This window comes from Strix aluco, chromosome 16 (assembly GCF_031877795.1).
Source record: "Strix aluco isolate bStrAlu1 chromosome 16, bStrAlu1.hap1, whole genome shotgun sequence".
In the NCBI taxonomy this organism is placed as follows: Eukaryota; Metazoa; Chordata; class Aves; order Strigiformes; family Strigidae; genus Strix; species Strix aluco.
The window spans coordinates 14109824-14131536 of NC_133946.1; the positions used below are offsets into that span (position 1 = coordinate 14109824).

Here is a 21713-nt window from a genome sequence, read left to right on the forward strand (position 1 = left end):
AAAAAGGATATTGCTAAAAGAAAGCTTAAGATACTGCTACAAAAACTGTTAGGCCTCACTGTATGTAGCTGTAGTTTATTATAGTGCTATTGCAGAAAAGTCAAGACTTTAAAGTGCCACTAGAAACTGTAGGCAATAGTATAGTTAGATTGTTTCTTTTTTAAAGTTGCAGTATCAGAATAATATTCTCTGGTCCAACAAATCTTTTGGTGATGAAAAGAAGTGCTTGTGCTGACAAGAAGTCAGTAGGTTCACTTGATAAATAAGGTTCACAATAGTGGACCGTTGCATTCATTCTGGAGAGCTCTTATCACTCCTTTGGGATGTGAGTGTGGGATGAAGTTCTCTTTGAGCATTGCAATGCCGGTTGCTACAGGGAAAAGCTGTCTCTCGTGTGAAGGATCTGTGCTTTCTAGTGGTATATATGAAATAGGACATTTCTTCTTGGGTAGTTAAGAGATTAATATATGCCAGTCTGGGATTTCATGGCCAAATACATGTACTCATGCTGTTCTGTGCACCTGCAGTAAGTGTGAAGCTCCCGGGAAGTTTTGGACTACTGCATTTTAGAGTACTGTGACTGTATCTCTGCAGTAAGTATGCTTCACTTCCAAAGTACTGGAGCTACTGTAGCTCTATCATACACACATACACTTGGATTTCCAGCATTACTGATACGTGGCATGTGACCAACAGTATTGGGATGTTTCATGTATTAATAGACTTATTGTGTGTTGGGAGATCCCAGATTAATGGAAGGATTTCTCAAAAGTTCTGTGCACAATGAATCCCTTCTTTATGCATGGGGCACTTAGTCCTGCGTGGTTTTGGATTTTTGTTACAAGGTAAAGATGAGTTGGTGTGGTGGGTTGGTACTAGAACTTGGCAGTTTTTGGTGGTGTCTCTCAGTGAGCGAATGTCACAAACTCATGTATGCAAACAAGGCTTATGCTAACCTGATTTTTTTTTTTTATTTAAAGGAATGGAGACAATCTTCTATACTTGCATATGTTGATTTTTTTTTTCCTAGTAACTTTCTATTGGTAGTGTGAGTTTCCATTTTTGATGTTCAAAATACCTGTTTGTACAAATAATTTCTATATAGGATAATATTTTAGAGGATCAGAGGCTGAATGATGAAAAGGCAGATGCTTGTCAGCCAACATGCTGTCATCACCACAATGTGCTGACACCTCGTTCATGAGTTAAAACATTGTCCTCCTGACAGATGCGTAGCCCTTGCATTGTCCCTTGTCACCAAAAGGACAGTAAGTGCAGAGACTCGTTGGGGTATTGGTAAAGAATGAGACAAGGTTGCGTATAACCTAAAGCAGCCTCAGTTTGCCAGCCCTCGTTTTTCTTTATTTCTAAACAATAAGCTAATATTCATCTGAGTTTAAGTTGTGATATCATTGTTCCTTGTTCAACTTCTTATTCACAAGATCCTCTACACTCATGTGCTATTTTTTTTTCTGTGTAAATCTATATTGTCATTTGCAAGACCATCATTTACCTACAACTATGTATTTTTGGTACTATTCATTGCAACACATCTAAAGATTTGGTTGCTATGCATTGTGTTTCTAGTATGAAAACTGTGCAAGTCTGTACAGCATATTGCTCTGTCTCATATTTTATCATCTGAAATAGATTGCCAACTGCAATTTGTGTATATTTAATTTGTCTAAAAAAAAATGTGTCGGCCAAATTTTCACATCTTAGAGTTATTCAATTTACCCTAATGGTCTTTAACTGAGAGTTATGTTAACACAATGGAGGATAAAATAGACTGAAAATTTTTCTCAGGGCTATTAAATTTTTGAACTTGAGTTCTCATCCACTCCAGAAAATAGTTTTCTCTCTGTCCTGTATACCTGTCAAATCTGGCAACCAGGAGCTAGACTTGTTGAGACTACTGGAAGATGAACGAATAGTATAAAGCAAGAAATGGTGAGGGGAATGTGATTATTTCTAATCTGGAGTGCTGGATGACCATATTGTGTCTAAGTGACATCATGTCAAAAGCATAACTGTGCTGAGGCAACTCAGGAGAAGCAGGCTTCTGCATCTGCTCAGCAACAGCACCTTGCTAGATAATACACTGTAGTTATTCCCTTCTTAGAGCTTGAGGGGAAACCAGAGCTTTCAGACACTGTATTTCTGTTCTTGACTCTTTTATATACCTGCCCTCCCCACCAAATCCAACCCCAAACCAAAACACCCCCCCCCCCCCGCCCCCAGCCCCAATGTATTTAAGGATATAATTCATAACTAAGCATCACTAAGGAGTTTAATGCATACACTTGGTATGAAGATGGACCACATAAAAGAACTGAGAAACCTGTACTGAAAACCATTTCACTGTGCTCAATATGAAGGGGCAATCCAATGAAGTTTCATTTCGGTATAGCTCATCGACTAAATAGGCAGGACAGAAAGGCAAGTGAAAGGGAAGAATAGCCCTCGCCCTCTACTATTTACATTTTTTTTTGGTAGAACATAACATAAGCCTTTAGTCCAACGAAGCAGCAACTTTTTTATTTGACGAAGAACATGCTCAAATCTTAATGAAATAAACTGGCTTTAAGTATATGCTCTGTATCTTCCTGGCTAGGCGTGCATTTTGCTGAATCGGGGTGTAAGTGACTCATTGGGCTGTATGAGAACCAGGGACAGAATTGGACTGGTGTTCTAACCAGAAAACCACATCTGTCCAGAAAAGTGTGTTGCTTCCAAATGAACTTCTGGGGGCAGCTGCTTCCAAACAGCCCTTAAGGCAGGTGTGCTGTGCAGCCATTCCCTATGAGGCATTAAAAAAAACGGTTTGAGTCTAAGCAATTGCATAAGGGGCATGTTCTTTTCAGTATTATTCTTACTAAAAGTTTCTGTAGCAGGTTTCTCTTTAATTTCTTCAAGAGCTATGTCAAAGGCTTAGAAATCACTTTTACTCTATCCATTGTAATGGAGAAACAGCAGCTGTGCTGAGACAACTCTCAGGTGACCCATGTTCCAAAATGCAGGCTGCTTGGAGAGGTTAGAGGCAAGCAGCAAAGGACAATGCAACTAATTTCAGTGAAGATTCACAAGCAGCTTAGATGAGAAGTGCTGAGGTTGCTGGCCCTAATGTAGCAAAGCACTTAAGCAGGTGTCAGGTTTTAAACATGTGAGGTTTTTCATTTTGGTTCCTATGAACATCCCTAAGTACTTTGCTGGATTGGGATCCTGGCAGGACTGATACCCTGGATATCTTTACACATTAAGCAGTGTAAGTTAAAGCAAGAATTTCTTTGGATTTGGAGCTTTTCCTTAAATATAACATAGGTATGCTATTTCCCTTTTGATTGTTCTTTTTTGGTGTGAGTTTACTGTTTTTTATAATATTTAATATTCTACATTCTCTTGCTATTAGATATGCAAACATGGTTAAGGAGCTTGAAATAACAACAACAAAACCCACAAAACTTAAACCAACAGAAAACACTCCTCCTTCAGAGCTTTGAGGCTGGCCATAAAATTGCAATTTTTTCAGATAAGTCATTGCAGAGAAGGATTTATTCATATTCTGGCCTGCAAAAGAGAGGTGAGTTTGAGAGCTATATTTGCACTTAGCATGAAGCCAAAGATAAAGCACATCTAGCAACAGCTGAGCTTATGCTTTTCCTTTGAAACAAAATGTGTTCAGGTAAGAACTCACAGCTAACAGCAAACCATTATAAATAATGTATTAGTTATACTAGAAAATGAGGGCTGTTGAGCCTGTTTTTCCTTATGTTTCATGATTGCATTACATGCAGCTCTGCCTCTTTGGTGATGATACCTTCTTCTTTTGTAAAGTTTCTTCATGCTGTTTTTATATATTATTGAAGAAGGGATTGAGAGGCTTGATGGCAAATACTGTATGCAATGAATCTTTCAAAAGGTGTTACTTGTTAGCATAAACTAGTTTAATTAAATGCTAATAACCATCAAATGACTCTTCAGCATAGAACAACGTATGTTCCTTCTGGTTGATGGGAAGAAAGCTGAACCAAGGCTGGGAGAGCTGTCACAATTCAGGCAGCAGAGTTGGACTGTGCTTGCCCAGTTTGTGCTGTCATAGCATGTGGGTTTCCTGTTCTTCTGAAACAGATTTTTACACATTAGATCAGGGTCTCTTTTGGCCTGGAGGGAGGAGAATGCAACAGTTTTTCAGTGCAGAGGGGTCTTGTTCCAGCTTTAGGTACTCTGTCTTCCCAGCTAATGGGGAGATAGCTGGACTTCAGCAGTTTCCAGTACTGAAAACTGGGCCAAGGAAGAAACCAAAGAGGATATGATTTCAGAAAAAAATTTATTTAGTTTAAAAAAAAAAAATAAATCTTTATAACAATTAAATGCTGATCTATTGGAAATGAGCACCATTACTGCTCTTCCTCCAGCCAGATGGATGTGAACTTGTAATTCCAAAAGCATACCAAATAAATTGGCCCCCAAAATACGATACTAGTTGCCTCAGTCACATCACAGACTTGCTTATTATTTTGAGGTTGTGTAGATTTTCAAAAGGGCTGAATTGGCCCCTTCATTTCTCTTCTAAAAGTTCCATTTTGGTAATGAAACATGATGTCAGCTTACATTCCTCGTTCCAGTGGAAGTAAAAGGAATTGAGTCGACTTTCAGCATTATGCCAACTGCTGGCCAAGGATTGAGTTTAATAATATCTGATATTCCAGTGGTATCCAAACTGGTAGGTAGGCTAGGGTTCACAAGAATTCTAAAATAAGTAGAGCCATGCACTATTCATTGCCTTCCTGGTAAGCCTTTTAATTCAAATATGGTAAATGTCTCTTGCAGCAATTTTTTGACCTTAGCTGTGCTAGTTTGTTCAGGTTACTGAAGAGGGAGCATGTGGAAGATGTAGCAATCTCTTGGGCAATATGTTGTTTTTTGTTTTTGGTTTTTTTTTCTTTTAGAAGTATGTCTGCACTCCATGCAGTATAGAGATGCAATGTGCCCATGCAGGGCTAAAGCATTTGCTACTCTCCTGCTCTCCACTCTGCAACCCTGCAGTGAGCAAAGATGCACTCAACAGTCCTATAGATAGCTTGAAAAAGTGGCTTGTAGGATAAATGACTGCTTGTTTATTAGGATGAATTAGAAGACAGAAAAGTAAATGCCATGTCTAAGTACTGAGCTGTGAAAAACAAATTGAACTTTACATCTATATTGCATTAATACACTGGCTTCTTTGTTCTTGATTTATAGTTTTGAAAACTAATTTTAAATGTTAATGTGAATATTTTTGTCACATAATGTGAAGGAACAGTTTATGTTTCTAAAGGGAAGGATTTCTTTTTATTCACTGCTTGGGTCATCTGATTACTTTTAGATTTCATGGACTTAAATATGCTTGTAACTGTTACAAGATGAGGTGAACATCAGAACCAAAATCTCAGTCTTTGACTGGAAATGAATGTTGCCTTTGTTCAGTGATAAGGATATCTGTTTTTATTTTCTTCAAGTCAGACTATTTAAGTTATGGTAGTAATTAATACGGTGTTTTACTAATCATGAAATGTCAATTGATTTATCAATTGGATGTTTTGTGTGATCAAAGTCCTTTGTAACACACAGCTCACAGTAAATAGTTCCTAAAAATTGTGGGTAAAGTTGCAAAACTTTCAGAAGAGCAGCTGAATATTTTTCTGCTTTGTGACAGCTCTTCAAATTATTCTGATTCAAAAAGTATTCTTCTTATACCCTAGTTAATAGTGACAACACAAATGATTTTTTTTTTTTAAATTAGCTTGGTGCTGTTAAATTCTCAATATTTATAAAATTTAAACTATATATCCTGAAGAGGACTTTCTGAATCATACGGTTTCAGCCTGTGCTCTGATTCCAACGAAAAGCAGCTTTTCATTTCCACTTACTGGCCCTATGCTGCAAGATAAGACCAGTGTACAGGGGAAAGGGAGCATAGCATTTACAACTGAGTCTTCTGTGTAGGGAAGTGGTACCTAGATGTGCTACGTTTTCCCCAGGGATGGTTTGTTGCATTACATATCCTGAATTCTAGTTCACTGCCTACTTCAGGACAGAGTATAAAATTTCAGAGAAAGTACAGTAGCTAGAAATGGACATTAATGAACCTGGGCCGTAGCATAGTATTGTTAGATTCTAGCTCTCTATGGCAGGGACAGTGAGCCATATTTTCAGCTGGTGTAACCTGGCACTGCTCCATGATTGCCATCTCTTGTTGGCATCCATGCTGTCTTCCAGTAAAAGAGAAACTGTTGATTCACTGTAGGTTATGTTCCTAATGAATCTATACTACAACATTATATTTTGCTTCAGAAGAGTAATTTTCCAATTCATACATCAGATGTGTGTTTTGCATAATCCTTGAGTCTGTATATTTGACCCAGAAAATGAGTGTTCATCAAACCTTAAAAAGATTTCTGATTCTTTTTGTTATGTTTTCTTTATTTAAAAATCCGATCCCCTGAATCTGATTTGATTCCTTGAGAGATTTTGTTCTTCAAGATCTGCTTCATGACATCTACTTTCTTTTGGAGGAAAAAAAAAAATTGAAAACTTGTTCACAGGAATTGAATGGGCTGTTGATCATTATCTTCAGAAGACAACTGGACTACTACTGACAGATTAAACAGGTAGAAAACATATATGCAAGAACTTTGCTGTTATCAGAAAGAAACTGTTAGAAAATATTGTAGGGAGCAACCTTTGAAGGCCGAGTTATACGCTTTCCCAGGTTTTGCAGTTGGTAAAGGAAACCTGTTCGAAGAGTCAAGCACAGGAAGAATTAAAACTAGGTCAACCTGTTCTCAAAGATCAGGATCTGAGTAATCTGCAAATGTCAGCTTTCTTCATCTAAAGGAAATATACCATCAAGCATACACTGCATACAGGATTTAAACTTGTCTCTTCAGCCCAAATGCAAGGGAATTTGAAGGCATTGATTGCACCAATAGTGGACTGACCTTTTGGTATTTAATTTTTTCTGACCCTTGTTTGTTACAGGCCAGGTGAGATGTTTCAGGATGGGTGGCTGGTTGTTTTTTTGAAGGCAGTATTTATTATGTGTCAAAAAAAATCATTCTTGTATTGTGTGATGGAGCAAGCAGTTGCAAAGGTTGACGTCAATCCCTGCCACAGCAGTGGCAGACTGAAACATGTGCTCTTGAGTTTCTTGGATTTATGTCTTTATCAGTATCAGTTTAATGCATTGACCTGTTAACTGTGAGGGTAACCAAAGCCTGCTCCTGGGAGACTGTAGCCACTTATACCGGGGGAAGCTGAGGACTGGGGTTATATTTTCTTTAAAAGCCATGGTATTTAGTGCCAGTCTTTGTCTCGGAGCCTAAAGAGTTTACATATATTAGATTCTGGAACTGCTGTCTCAAAACTTAGTACTGTAATGACAAACTTACTCCTTGCCTGTTGGAACAGGCTTTAGATTTGGTTGTTTCCCTTCAGAACAGAAAGAAAATGAAGATAGCAGAACACCCAACCTGTGCTGGAGACTTTGGTTTCCTTTGCTGCATGGTGGACTACATCAAGGTATATATGTGCTAGAGGCTGCACTTGCATAGGGGTTTGAAGGTTTCTGCTGACACTGTGATGCTTGTGTCATATTCAAGATGGCACAGGTGAGCAAAGTCACTGTTATCTCTAGAGCACTGTGCTCCCCTAGGATGCACCTAGGCAAATAGGTAGTAGTGAAGATGGTGGTCTGGCTGCTTTAGTCCCTCTAAACACAGTGCTTAGGCATTTACATGAAATCCCTCCGGAAAAGATCTGAACAGTTGCAATAGCTGTACTGAAAAAAGAAAGCCAGAAAGTGAGCTCGAAACATTATTTCATAGTGATTTGTGTGTATTTGATCCATTGTGTCTTAAGAAACACACCTTTGACTTTTCTAGGTCTGATTTCTATCCCTTGCAGTTTCTCTTTCTGCCTCTCCCACACTACAAGTATTCTGCCAAATCCAGAATAACATGAAAGTAAGAAAATATACTGTCTCTATACTGAGGAAGTGGTTTCCTTAGAAATGGTAACCATATGAAAACTATAAATGCTGATACTGAAACTATAGTTGAATATACGGATGTGGGCCCTGGAAAAAAGGGAAATGGGATCTGTTTGCTAGTTAAAGGAAACTTGCTGCTGCCTAGGCTTTTTGCCAAAGCACAGCTGCAGAAATATTACTTTAGGTGTGTGTTGTGTGGCAGCTTTTCCTCTCTTGCTTTTTATGTAAGGTGCTTGTAGGAACATGGCTATGAACAAAAGAAAGTGTGGTTTGATTTCATATTTTCATGGACTCGTAACTGAAAAGGTGAGTATATGCTTTGACAACTGTGTGTGGGACAGGGGTCCCAGTGCTGCCTTCAGCTGTGACTTGGTACAGCTCATCTCCCTGACATGGCTGCTATGGTGTCTGGGTAATCACAAGCAGGACACTGCTCTTGCCAGTCCCATTGCAGTGCTGGTGAGGGGGTTTGACAGCTGGAAGAGGTCAGCGGAGCAATTGCTGACAGCAGAGTGGAGACAAAAACCAAGAGACTGAGGTGTGTTACACGCAGAGGTCCATCCTCCCTACTTTCTCAAAGTGCCCATGCTAACCAGCAAAGAGACCTTGCTAGCCCTGAGTTACAGTAGCAATTTAATATAAACATGATATTGATTTTTATCCTGAGAATGTACTTCATCCATGAACATGAGGTAGATAAAAAGTTGGGGCTGGATTTCTCTAGGCATATTAGATTATGACCATGCTGCGCAGCACTGTTAGACACCAATGTATAGTCAGCGAGGTGCAGAGCTTTACATGTGTGTCTTAAGTAGAGAGATTTGACACTGAAATTGTTATCCTTCTACCTTATATGGCATAAACTTTGGTACTTTGATAACCACTTTATTTTTTTTTCTCCTGGGACCTGTACTTTGATGTGAGTTAAAAAATCAATAGGTTTCCTTTAAAGGAAAAAGCGAGAATGAATATTGAGCAGTCATAAAAATGTTCTGGAGATTGCCATCTAATAGGAATTAAATAAAAAGCAGAAGCTGAATAGAATTCCAGAAAATGGGATATTCATCTATTTATAGGAATTTGAGTCTTCATATGCCAGATTTTGTAACTTAGTTCTCAAAACTCCTCAACTTTAAGCACTTCTGGAGAAATCATTAAATGAAGGAAAAGTAAGAGGAATTTAAAAAGAGCCGAATTATGTTGATTGACAAAAGAAAAATGTAGTCAGCATGGATTGTCTGGTTGAAGGATGCACAAGTAAAATATAGCACAGTACTGTGCCTGAAATGTGCTCTCACCATTGCTGAAGTGTTGCCCCATGGCAGGGACTTAGTGTCTCCAATACAGACTGATGTGATAAACTAAAAGCATAAGATGTAATGAGACTTTTTCATGGTGCTTATTTTTCAGACCAGGTTATAGTCCTTTTCAATGCAAGTGCTTCTCTAGAGCAGATTTTTCTTTTGTATCTATTTTCTTACATCCTTTGTGTGCTTGAGTGTTCTTGCTTTTCTCCTCCTGTTTCTAGCTCCTAAGTATATGACTTAGGAGAGCATTCACGGGACTTGTGAGAAAGGAGGTGACCTCTGGCTGCTGAGAAAGAAAATGTAAAAAAAATTTAAAAATTGCTGGACTTCCACAGAGATGTATTCAACAGCTGCTGACATTGTGGGAGACCTGAAAAGCCTCAGGGAATTGTTCTGCCTTGTGCTCAGTTCTATTAAAAATGCTCTGTGTATACTTTAATCTAAACATGTATGAATTGTGAAATTAGAGAGAGGGACTATTATAGGGTGGCATACTCAATATCTCATGTGGAAGTGTTGCCTGTTCTTTTATTTAGCTAAGTATTACCATAGCTAGAAAACAGTGCCAAGGGTTTTGAGGAAAAAAAGCCTCAAAATAGAACTAAGCAAAGCTTGATGTTATGCGAGTAGGGTTGGGCTAACTAATCATCGTGCCATTTTCTAGCTGATGTGTGTGCCTGACCTGTAATGTCTGTTAATTGTAGTATGAATGAAAATGCAGTGCACATGCATAAGGTGGAGGGAAATTGTACTGTATTTTGGAATAATTTTACTGTGGTCTGCCTCTCGGCAAGGGAGGTTTGGGTGCTTTGTAAATAATACCTGTGAATCAAGTCTGGAGCAGTTAATGTCCTTGTTTTGGAGAAACTTGTGCACAACAGGGACAGGGCTCTTGCTTGGGACAGCAGGGAATGGCAGTAAATGGTCACAAGGACACAGGAGTCGTGAGTCCCTGGGCCTCAACACTCCTGTCTACCATCTGAAAGGAGATGATGTCAAGTGACTCATCCCAGCCCAAGTCATTGCTTCCAGTAGTTGCTCTTATATTTTCTTGGCAACAGTATTAGCCATATTCTTAGGTCAACTTGGCCATGCTGTCACCCCTGGTGTGAGTGGCCCACTGAGCTGTGCTCCCACCGGCTGTGTGGGCAGCTAATGCACCAGGGGCTGGCCCTGGGGGACTTCTCTGTGAAGAGTTTAGGGAAAACCTGAAGTGCAACATTGACTCCTCTTGCCTCCTCTGCTTCAGCATCTTCTAACTTTTGCCAATCCAAGCAGCCTATTTATATGTATACTATTTTGTACACTCAATATTTCATTTTCAGTACTGCTCAGTGTAGCTATGATGTGTAGCAGCTTTACTGGCAACGTACCTTGAATGTCTCAGTTGCTCCGTTTTTCTGTCTGGGGGATTTCAGAATGAGAAAAATATAAATGTTGTTTTTTGGTGTAGAGAAGTCTAACTTAATGAATTAATTAAAAATGTGGATCCAAATTGGCATTATTCCTGGATGTTTTTTTTATCTGTGGTGGGTTATTGTAATAGTTTGGGCTTCCTAGATGACTTCAAGTGCCATGCTAAGTGTTTTCACTATTCTTAACTTCTTACGAGATGAAGGATTGGCTTGCAATCTGGTTTAACTCAGTACATTTCAGGCAGGTAATTTTTCAGCAGAAATTAACTGTGGAACATTTGAGAGGATCATCGCATGTTTAAAGAATGTAAGTCCAAGCCACTTGTGCACCAGAGGGAATGTCAGCAGATACAGTATGTTTAGTCTGAGAGCAGGAGGTTGGGCAAGGAAGACACTGTATGAAGAGGTGTGGGTCAAGCAGAGATAGCCACTAGAGACTGAAAGACCAGAGTGTGGTTTGCTAAGGTCTAGAATTGTTATTGCTATTACTTGTATTACTACAGCCTCTAGAAGGTATTTCAAAGAGAGGGGATTTCTGAGTTTCTACAAATAATAATGGAGTAATCTTTGCCTAGTAAAAATTGGCAGAGCATCCATAGCTTAGAGCCACTGAGAATCTGGACTAAAATTTGCTTAATATATTTGGTTCTGGTAGAGCTAGAAATTAAAATAAGCTAAATCTTTCATAAGAGGGGGAAGGTAGCTAGCAAAATAAGCAATAAGTATTGAATTGCAGAAAATAGCTCTGGAGCCATTGAAATACAGACCAACCTTAGGAATTCAAGAGCCGTGTGTGTAGGAGGCCTCCTGACCAATCTGACCAGAACTTTTGGGTATATAGGGACCAAATGTCAGTTAAATTCATAATAGTCTAGTTGCAGTAAGCTGGTCTTTTGACTAAATTAATCATTACAAACAGCCACTCTGGAATTCTTGCTCATAGAAGTGAGTGAATACATATTAAGTGTAGAAAGGGTTTCATTGTGCCGGCAGCTTTAGAAGAACTGAAACAGCAAGGAAAAAAAAAGAGTAGTCCATTTAAAGGTATCCTTTGAATAGAGATGCTGGCTGCAGTTGTATTTTCTGTAGTGTGTTGCCTGCAGTCCCCCAGCAAACTTCACTTGCTGGCATAGGCAAGTGCAACTCCCATTAAACTTAGCAGGAGCTGTGCTTGCTGAATTTGGCCCTCTGCCTGTAGAAAATTAAATGCATTGGCAGGTTAGCCAGAGGAAAGTGTTCTTCTATTTGGGGTGCTCGGCACTTGTTCTGAGGCACTCTGGGCTTGCGGAAGAGAGAAATTCTCCAAAGTCAGGGCTAGCCAGGAGGGCTCAGACAAATTGCGTCTTCATTCTCCTCTGTATTAAATGCTAGGAGGCCCAAGAACTGTGCAAAGCATGGTCACTGGCAGGCTCAGGATGCATAGTAGCCTTACCAGCACCTTGGATTTAGTGTTCGTACCCATAATAAGGAGAACTTCTCCATGATTTTCTCTTTCATGAGGCAGGGCTTTGACAGGGGACATCAAAGTCATGGCTTCAGCCTCTTTCCAGGTGTGGTGGCCACACTAGCATGTATACAGTGGGGACTGTAATGTGTGTGTGCTCATACATGAAAGCACACCCTTCAGCACCTGGAAAAGAAGAGAAGAATGTGTGAAGAGGTCTTCAAATCTAAGACTAGTTTTGAGTTATCAAAGTGTGATTGTTCTCCCTTCTTCTAGGCTGTGTTTTAGCCCCAACATGCACTTCTCTAGCTTGTCCTTTATTTGATTATTTTTCTGAATCCCCCTCTTAATTTGTGAGGGCAGCTGAGCTGTCCTTTCTTGGGATTTCATGAATTAAAAATACCCCACTATACAAATGTCTTGGGAGATTCAGTTCTGTTTCTGAAAGTGAGGTAGGCACTTAGTAGTATAAATCCCATTACAAATAAATAGGATAATTGCTCATCCCTATTTTTTTAAAAAAATTGAAATTTGGTCTCCTGCTAGCATGTATTTAAAAAAAAAAAAATAGATACTTTGTGTATTACTTGAAACTGTGCTTAAAATAAAGCAGTTTTAAAAGATGCTGGTTACTAGTGATCCTTGCATTATATGATGACTGACTTCTGAAGTGGACAGAATTATATTATCTGGAGCTGCAACACTTCGGTCTCTCTTACAATGTTTACAATAAAAATCTGATGCTGACAAGTATTGCGGAGTATATTTATTCTCTTGCTGTGGATTAAACAATTGATTCTGAAAGATTAAAATGCCCCACCTGCCTTCTTGCACACTTCTGTTTTGCCGTGTCAAACAATATAAAATGAATACTGCACTTCCCTCTACCTAATTGAATAATTTACTGTAAATAGCTGTCATTTACTTTAGAGCAGTAGGGGATCATTAGCCAAATGGATGTGAGTAAGTCATGCCTTTAATGCGTTAGAGGGGCCTAAAATGGAATCATCTAAATGGGACCATCAATACAGCATGCTGAATTAAGTCAGAGGCACTTAAAAGCTTTAAGTCCTCTTTCTTGTAAATTACATGCTCCCTCGGCAGAAAGGTAATCAAGAACTTGCATAAAATATGGCATCTTTGTTTCAAAGCTTTATTTTTAATGAATAAACCAGTACAATTTAGATGACATGATTAGTAGGTATAACTGTGTTTTGGATTTCCCTCATTTTAATTACTTCCCTTCCTTACTGATTGAAGCCTTCTTGCTTGCAAGCAGCTACTTGTGCTGACTAATATTGGCTCTATTCCGTAAATAAGATGAGCAGGTAATAAAATATATTTTCTTGACTTTTATGGGTATATGACCTGATAATTATTTGCAGAAGTTGGTATTTTGTATATGTAATTTTAGAAAGGTCCCAGTCAATCTTAACTGCTAAATGTACAATACGTTTTTGGCTTATTTCACTGCTGAAGTCAGTGGAGGGCTGTTGGGTACTTTAATGCATCTGTCCTTCTCATTGACGACTCCTGGCTCTATCTAGTTCTTCCATTCAGTTGCATGTTACCCTGGAAAAGATTGGTATTCATTTGAAATCAGAAGCTAAACTTTCAATGACATCCTAAGAGGAGGATGCAATACAGGTAGCAACTGTCTTGAGGTGTGAGACTTGATTTTAAAATTATTTTAATTATAACTTTGGTAGTTTATATTACCCATAAGAATGTTTAGTTCTGAAGTTTACTGATGTTTCTTCAACCATTCTGTGACTACGTGATACCGGCTTCTGAGTCACAGTGATTTTGTGGAAACAAGTGCCACACGTTTTACAAAAAAGCATTTCCCTTCTGAGTTTTAACTTTGCTCTCTTTTTCTAATCTTTTAGGGGTTCTAGGACATTAAGGTTCTTGACCTATTTTTCCATGTTTATTTCCTATTGAATTCCCCTCTTAATCATCTCCTCTCAGTGGTCAACCATTTCACTTTTTTAAAAAAAAAAACCCAAACTTTTTTCTGTGCTCTAGGCTTTCAACTCACATGTACGAGCTCTTAATTTCTTGGAATTACATTTGGGCAGATATTTTAAAATCAACTTGAGGTTCAAGGGCTGTAAATAAACAAAAAAGCCCTGCCCCACCCCCCCCCCCCCCATTGCAAACATGATCTGTCACTGCACTGAAGAGAGTAGAAGAATTTGATACATGGTTACTTCAAAATATGGAGAACTTAAATAACTTGCTGCGTCGCCGCGAGGGAGTTGGTGACAAACCATGTTGTGGGAAGCAGAACAATTTCCTTATTTTCATTCCCTAGCTGTAACCACTACCCTGTTTCCTGTAACTGATATTTTTTTTTCTCCTTCTTACTAAAATGTTGTTTTAAAGGTAAATTCATCTTGTGCTTTGAAACTTTTCAGAATCTGCTTATGAACTGCTTTCACTTTTATTGGATGAGTCATGAGTCGAAAGCTCTGTCCTGTAGTTCCACCGTGAGTAATGTTTAGCATTTTCTTGGGTTCTCTTTTAGAAGACTATTAAATTAAAAAAGACTCTGGTTTTTGATATCTTAATGGATAATTAGGTGGCTGGGTCTCAGAACTGATTTACATTTACCACTGCAGTAACTTAAATTTTTTCCTCCAATTCAAGGATGTCACTTTTTTACTTGCATGTACATGTTGCTGGTCATAGCTCTCCATCTTTAAATAAATAAAAACATTTAAGTTTGAGACTGCTGTATAAGTATTGATTCTGGTTTTGGGGACAGTTTTTCAGAGGTCCATATTGACAGTAACTACCAAAGCTGGCCCATCTATACAAGCCTCAAGTTACCTACATGACACTCAAGTTGTGGTAATGGATGTAGATGGCATGTGGCTTCAGGAATCCTGTTCTTTCACCTGAGCACTGACTGAGAGGGGTCGTGGGCTGTTCCCCTGAAATCTCTGTGCTGAGTCTTGTCCAGATAATGTGTATCTACAGAAAAACTTATATGTGCAATCTCTACTGCTGATGGGGCAGACTCTCTCCCTGACTGCTCAGATGGCAGATCCTTCTTCCTCTTGGATGCCAAAGCTCTGGCGCATCAGTAGATGGGTATTGGCAATACCTACCCAGTTATTTGACATGCATGGCCCTCACGTATTTACTGGTATAACATAAGTGTAATTGGCACAGGCAGTTCTTTGGATCCAGCTGATGTAAATGTTGGATTGTTGTTAGCATCTCTAAGCCTAGGCACCCTGAGAATAATGAAAGCCCTATTTGCAGGTGGAATTTGTGTGTCCCCATGGGGGATTAGGTATATGTCTCTCTTCTTGCTGAGGCCAATTATTGGCTTCAGTTGCATTGGCAATAATGGGAGATGATGGGTATTTGGAGATCAGTAGAATTTTCTGAGGGTGATCATGTAAAATGGAGATGTATAAAACTCTTAAACATGAAATTCTCTCTTGAGGTGGTAGGTGGAAAAATGCTGGTATTTTAATAGTGAAATGAGCTCTCTGGAGAGATTTGGAGTTTACTTGTCTACTCTTGCAAATGGGAGATGGTCTGTTCCATAGCCCACATATCACAGGTAACAACAGAAACAAGCTTGAAGACTGAAGTTTTCAGGGCAGTAGATCATCTCTGTGACCTCTTGGTGTGATCACACCTGAGATCATCAACACCAGATCTCTGGGAATGGAAGTTCATGGAGAACTTTCACACTTAAAGATTTCCTTGGTTTTACCAGTCTTGTGTCTGGAGGGTTAGTAGTTGCATTGGAAAGGAGCAAACAGACTGCTTTCCAAATGTGAATCTAACATGAATCCGTTTGTTTGACTTTCAGTGTAGTATTAATGAGCAAGTTCTGTGGCATAGTCATAAATAACTGCAAGGCTCAAGCCAAAATTGTGGATAAAAAACCAAGGTCACAGTTGTGTTTTTCTATGGGGAGGAAAAATAAAGTCTGGAATCTGAGCACTCCTAAGGCTAATGATTAGGAATTCATTGAATTTGGCTGCTAACAGCAAAAGCTTGGTTCTAGGACCAATACTTCCAACTGATTCTGATGTCTGTGTCTCTACTTGTGTCGTCACAAACTATTAAAAACTCATGATAATAACGAGAAATATTTATCAAAACATTAGCCCTTTTCTGCAGTGAGACTTGTACTGTTTAGAAGATAATTTTTCTCTTCTTTCAATATCACTCTTTAGAAAATCATGAGAATAAATAATACAGCTGTCCTGGAACAGACTGTGAAGTAGTTCATCCTGTACTCAAAACTTGTGTGCCAGTTCCTTTGTGTAATAGGTTACGGAACATCAGCTGAGGAGCACAGTTACTGCAGTTTAGCTGATAGATGTGAAGTTGCTGGGCTCCAGTAACTTGGTATGTATCTGGGAGTTATGCGATGTATCAATGAGCATAGCTTGTATACCTTCCATTTGGGGCTTTATTAAGTAAAAGTACTGTGACATGTAGTAGTCACTTTTTAAAATCAAACTACACGGGTCCCTACTGAGCTACAATATTTGTAGGAATGGTAATGTGTAAACAGAGTTATGATGTATATTACTCAATATTGTTATAAGCTGATTCAGGATGTTGTGTTGACTCTACAGCATAGCTGGATTTTAAACAAAAGACAAAAAACAAAAGGCCTAGCATAAAGCCCTCTGTTCTGTACTAATGTTTCTGTCCTTGCACTGAGTGTAAGTGGCAAACCATGAAGCTCTTTCTTTCCCATTTCCACTGAATGCATAGTCATGCAAGATTTTCATTGTTAGACACATTTCGGGAAAAGGGCATCCAGCTTTGTTTTGTTAGGATCTGTTATAAGCTCTCAGGTACAGCATAGTTCTTCACATGTACATCCATCAACACCTAACCTTGCTAACAAACAATACTTCTCTCCTTGTGTCTCTTCCTATTGTTTTGTTGCCTGTGCTCTCCTCCTTGACCCTTCCATACTAAAACTTCAGCCTATGAATTGGAGGGAGACAGGGAAGAAACACTAAAAAAAACCCAAACAAACCACCACCAACAAAAAAGCCAAACAAAAAACCAAACCACAAAACCCCATGAAAACTGCCATTACATCAGCTACTACCATTTGAACTTTTTTCACTTGGCCTTTTGGAGCTCTGCAGCCAGGGGCTCAGGAGTGCTCTTGACACAAAGACTGAGTGCAGCATGTTGACTTGAAATAGGCTTTGCACTTCCAGCTCCAAGCAGTTCCCAAGAAACAACTTGATCTCTGGTGTAAATCTGATCTAATGTGTACAGGCTGCAAAGTCTTCCCCCCCCCCCCCAGCCTTTAGATTTGGTAGGGATTTCTGGATTTGCTCTGGTCATGTTACAGCTGCCCCTGAGACATTGAATACAGCAATGATCCTACAGAGCAGTTTTGCCTCTAGTCCTGCTAGGGATTCCTTATCTGTGTTGTTATTACAGCTTTTTGGCTCTTTCACGTTGTTTTGTGTGAAGGACAGAGGGAGAAGAAAATGTCTGGTGATTGGATACTCTTTGGCTGTGGTTCAAAAACATAAATGCAGTATTTTCTCCTTAAAAATAGAAAAAGCCCACTGCTGCTTTATTACTTGACCTTTATGTAGAATTATAATGACTAGGCAACACAGTTCTGCTGACAGGCTGTCTGGAAGTGTTAATTGAAGTTATTAAAAGAAAAAATCAAGAAATAGAAACAACACTCAAATGTTGCTGCCAGCTCAAACCTTCATATTTTTTGTGTATAGGTAATTTCACAAGCATACCCTGATTTTAATTTTTTTCAGTTTGTAGGAAGAAGGTTGTGTTTGTCTACTGGATTTGTTGTCTTTAGATAAAGACACGCTTAAAGGTAGAGATTGCAATTAGTATGAAGATAACCTAGTGGAGGACAATCACTGTTTGGAGAGCTGGGATTGAAAGTACATCACTCAATCACATGTGTTTTACATGTTTCTTGGTTGTTGCTAAATTGGATCTCCTTGTATTCTGTTGAGATATCTTATTAGCAGGCAATAACTTTGACATTTCTTATTTCTTCCATTTTAATTTTTCTGTAGCTCTGTGATGTCCTTTTCTTTCTTTTCCACACTATGTTGAGGAAAGTGGGGAAAAAAAAATATGATAAACTTTAGTGATAGAACTATCCAGTTTATTAGTAATTCAAATAGAGAGGTTGTTCAATGACTAGAGATCTATTCTTGGCCTTTTGTGTTTGTGTTAACTTCTAGGTGAACGTGTGTTTATCTGTATTGGTCTAAAGCTGGTTTCAAGGTTTTTGGAGTTATGACAAAAAAGAGCAATTGGATATTAACTCTGTAAAATGAAAAACTTAATAGCTTCTGGCAAATATTTTGAAAATACCATCACTGTTTACCAGGTAATGCCTTGTGATACTTCCAATAGAGACTTGGCTAGTGTGGGCTGTGACCTGAATTAATAATATTGTTTTGCTCATCTCTGTTAAAATGTCAGATTTTTTTTTTGTTCTTTAGAGGAATATCAATGTAAGTAAAGATGTCTTTCAGACTGCCTGTATGACTAACTAGAATTGATATTAAGGAAGATGAAATCTTTTCATTATGGAAAATGAATTGTATAGAGAGATGTGCAAAGCTATTATTGTCATCTTTCCTTGCAGCGAGTTACTTGTGTAGGTCCTTACTCTTTTTACCTTCACTGAAGTTGTTAAATACAATGTTATCGTCTTCTCTAGGTACTTATTTACAGTATTGAACACTGGCATATTTGGTTTCAATTTGTACTTGCCTCATGTTTAACTCTGGGTAAGTCACTTAATTTCTGTTTCTCTTTCCTGCCTGGATAGGGAGATAATATTCTTTTCTTTCTCTTCATTTTAAGCTCCTTCTGGGATTTTTTTTGATGTTTGGAGGGGAAATAATGAATCTTAGCTGTAATTTCATTACACTTAAAAGCCTCATGTTAACAAATAACAGAAAACCATGATAACCTGTAGGCATTTCTTCAGAGCAGTGTAGTCTACACTTGTACAGGCTTTAGAAGGTAAGGTGCAAAAATCTCCTACTTTTCTTTGTGCCCTACAAAATGTCTAGTTGAAATAAAAGCCCTTTTATTTCTGATTTCTCCACACAGAGACTGGGAAGACACAAGATCCCAGCTCCTGTTGAGGGGACAAGATGAAATCCTTTAGACTGGATGTTGTTTGCATGTAGCTACGGTGTCAAGGGTAAATCAGACCAAAGCAGGGGAATTTCACCTGGATTAATTTATTGCCAGCCGACACAAACCTCTGACCTCTAATACAGATGTTGAGGTTGAGCCCCCAGCCTGGCCTCAACTGCCCATATTTTCAGGGAGACCTAGGAGGTTGAGGTGGTGCTGGCAGTGGTTTCCTCGTGGTCCCCCTCATGGTGGTTGCAAACCCCTCCTCAGCTCAGCCCTGAGGCTGCTGGCCTGGCGGTGCAGTTTGGGCTGGGTTCTGCTGCTGGGGTTTAGCTTACCAGTTCCAACTGGTGGGCAGCAGCTGGGGACTCCCCTCTCAGGTGGTGTGGGGGCCCTTAGAGCCACACCTGTGAGGTACTGCATTTACAGCTGGCATGTCCCCAGTTGCTGCTTTATATCTAGTTGGGGATGGCGGGGGTGGGCATGGAAGAAAAAAAAAAAGTAAAAGGAGGAGGAGTTGTTCTTCAGTCTGATGGCAAACTGGTGAGGAGGAAGCCCTTGTACTATGTAGGGGCCATTGATGCAGGCACCACCATGGCTGACAGCCTGTTTATCTGTTTCTCTTCAGAAATACCTTTAAAACCAAGAGGTGGTGACCAGGAACAGGGATGCCTCTATTGAGACTTGTGTTGGTACAGGTGATGTCAAATTGGCTGTTTGGTTTAAGAAGGGAGGGGGGAAAGCACTATGCAGTCTGTCAGGAAGCAAGGGAAGTGTAAATACAGAGGAGTTATACTTCTTAGCATTTTATGGTACCAAGTTGCATTAATACTGCTCTGAGAACCAATAAACATTTTTATATGGTGATTATTCTGCATCACACAAAAGATAAAATATAGCTCTGGAGTGCACCAACTTGCCACCTATTATTCAGTTCCTGAACCTCAAAAGCAAATTCTTTTCCAGTGAAACTGCCTCTAAAATGCTAATTGCTAGAAATGTGACCACTAATCAGTTTGCTCCCATAATACTGCCATCTATATAAATTGGTGTGCCCCTTCTAGAAGGGGAGACTTTAAAGACTTTCACTGATAAGATTTAAAAAAATGATGCTAAGTGATTAGTCCAGTGGCTTTTTGCCCAAAATAATTTTCAGGGGATGGAGGGGGAGAAAGGAAATCTTAATCTGTTATGCCCTTCTCTATCTCCTTATTTTAAATATTTTCATAATGTAGTCATTATGATGTAAACTGCATCCTTCTAGAGAATTTATATCTAAATGGGAAAATTTGCTAAAGATACATTGTAAGAAAACTCATGCCTTGGCAAAAGGAGTGACTGTAGTGCATGTGATAGATCTCCTCCATTCCTAATCTCCGTGTCATGGAGAAAACTGGATTACCTGCCCAATGTAGAATCATAGAACGTTTTGGGTTGGAAGGGACCTCAAAGATCATCTAGTTCCAACGCTGCTGCCATAGGCAGAGACACCTTCCACTAGACCAGGTTGCTCAAAGTCCCATCCAACAAGGCCTTGAACACTGCTAGGGAGGGGGCAGTCACAACTTCTCTGGGCAACCTGTTCCAGGGTCTCACCACCCTCACAGTAAAGAATTTCTTCCTTACATCTAATCTAAATCTACCCTCTTCCAGTTTATAACCATTACCCCTCGTCTTACCCCTACACTCCCTGATAAAGAGTCCCTCCCCAGCTTTCCTGTAGCCCCTTTAAGTACTGGGAGGCTGCTATAAGGTCTCCCCGGAGCCTTCTCTTCTGCAGGCTGAACAACCCCAACTCTCTCAGCCTCCTGATCATCTTCATGACCTCCTCTGGACCTGTTTGAGCAGGTCCATGTCCTTATGTTGGGGGCCTCAGACCTTGCACTTGGCCTTGTTGAACTTCATGAGGTTTGCACGGGCCTGACAGCCAAGGTCCCTCTGGATGGCACATCCCTTCCTTCCAGCGGGTCAACTGCACCACGCAGCTTGGTGTTGCTGGCAAACTTGCTGAGGGTGCACTCAATTCCACTGTCCATGTTGCCGGCAAAGATGTTAAACAGTGCTGGTCTCAACACTGACCCCTGAGGAACGGCACTTGTCACTAGTTGCTACTTGGACATTGAGCCGTTGACTGCAATTCTTTGAGGGCAGCCACCCAGCCAGTTCCTTATCCTATGAGTGGTCCATCCATCAAATCCATGTCTCTCCAATTTAGAGACAAGGATATCATGCAGGACAGTGTTAAAAGCTTTGCACAAGACCAGGTAGATGAATGTCAGTTGCTCTCCCCTTATCCAGCAATGCTGTAACCCCATCTTAGAAGGCCACCAAAGTTGTCAGGCATGATTTGCCCTTAGTGAAGCCATGCTGGCTGT

General features: G+C 39.6%; 1 protein-coding gene across 5 annotated transcripts in view; it reads left to right on the forward strand.

Moving 5' to 3' along the window:
• Positions 1-21713, forward strand: part of INSC (INSC spindle orientation adaptor protein) — a 123067-nt gene that overhangs the window by 9250 nt on the left and 92104 nt on the right. The window contains exon 2 of one of the 5 annotated variants that reach the window (XM_074842468.1): positions 14616-14687. The exons of the other annotated variants lie outside the window; for them this stretch is intronic. The gene's annotated coding sequence lies outside the window, so the exon portion shown is untranslated. The remainder of the gene's footprint in view (positions 1-14615; positions 14688-21713) is intronic. 5 annotated transcript variants of the gene reach the window in all.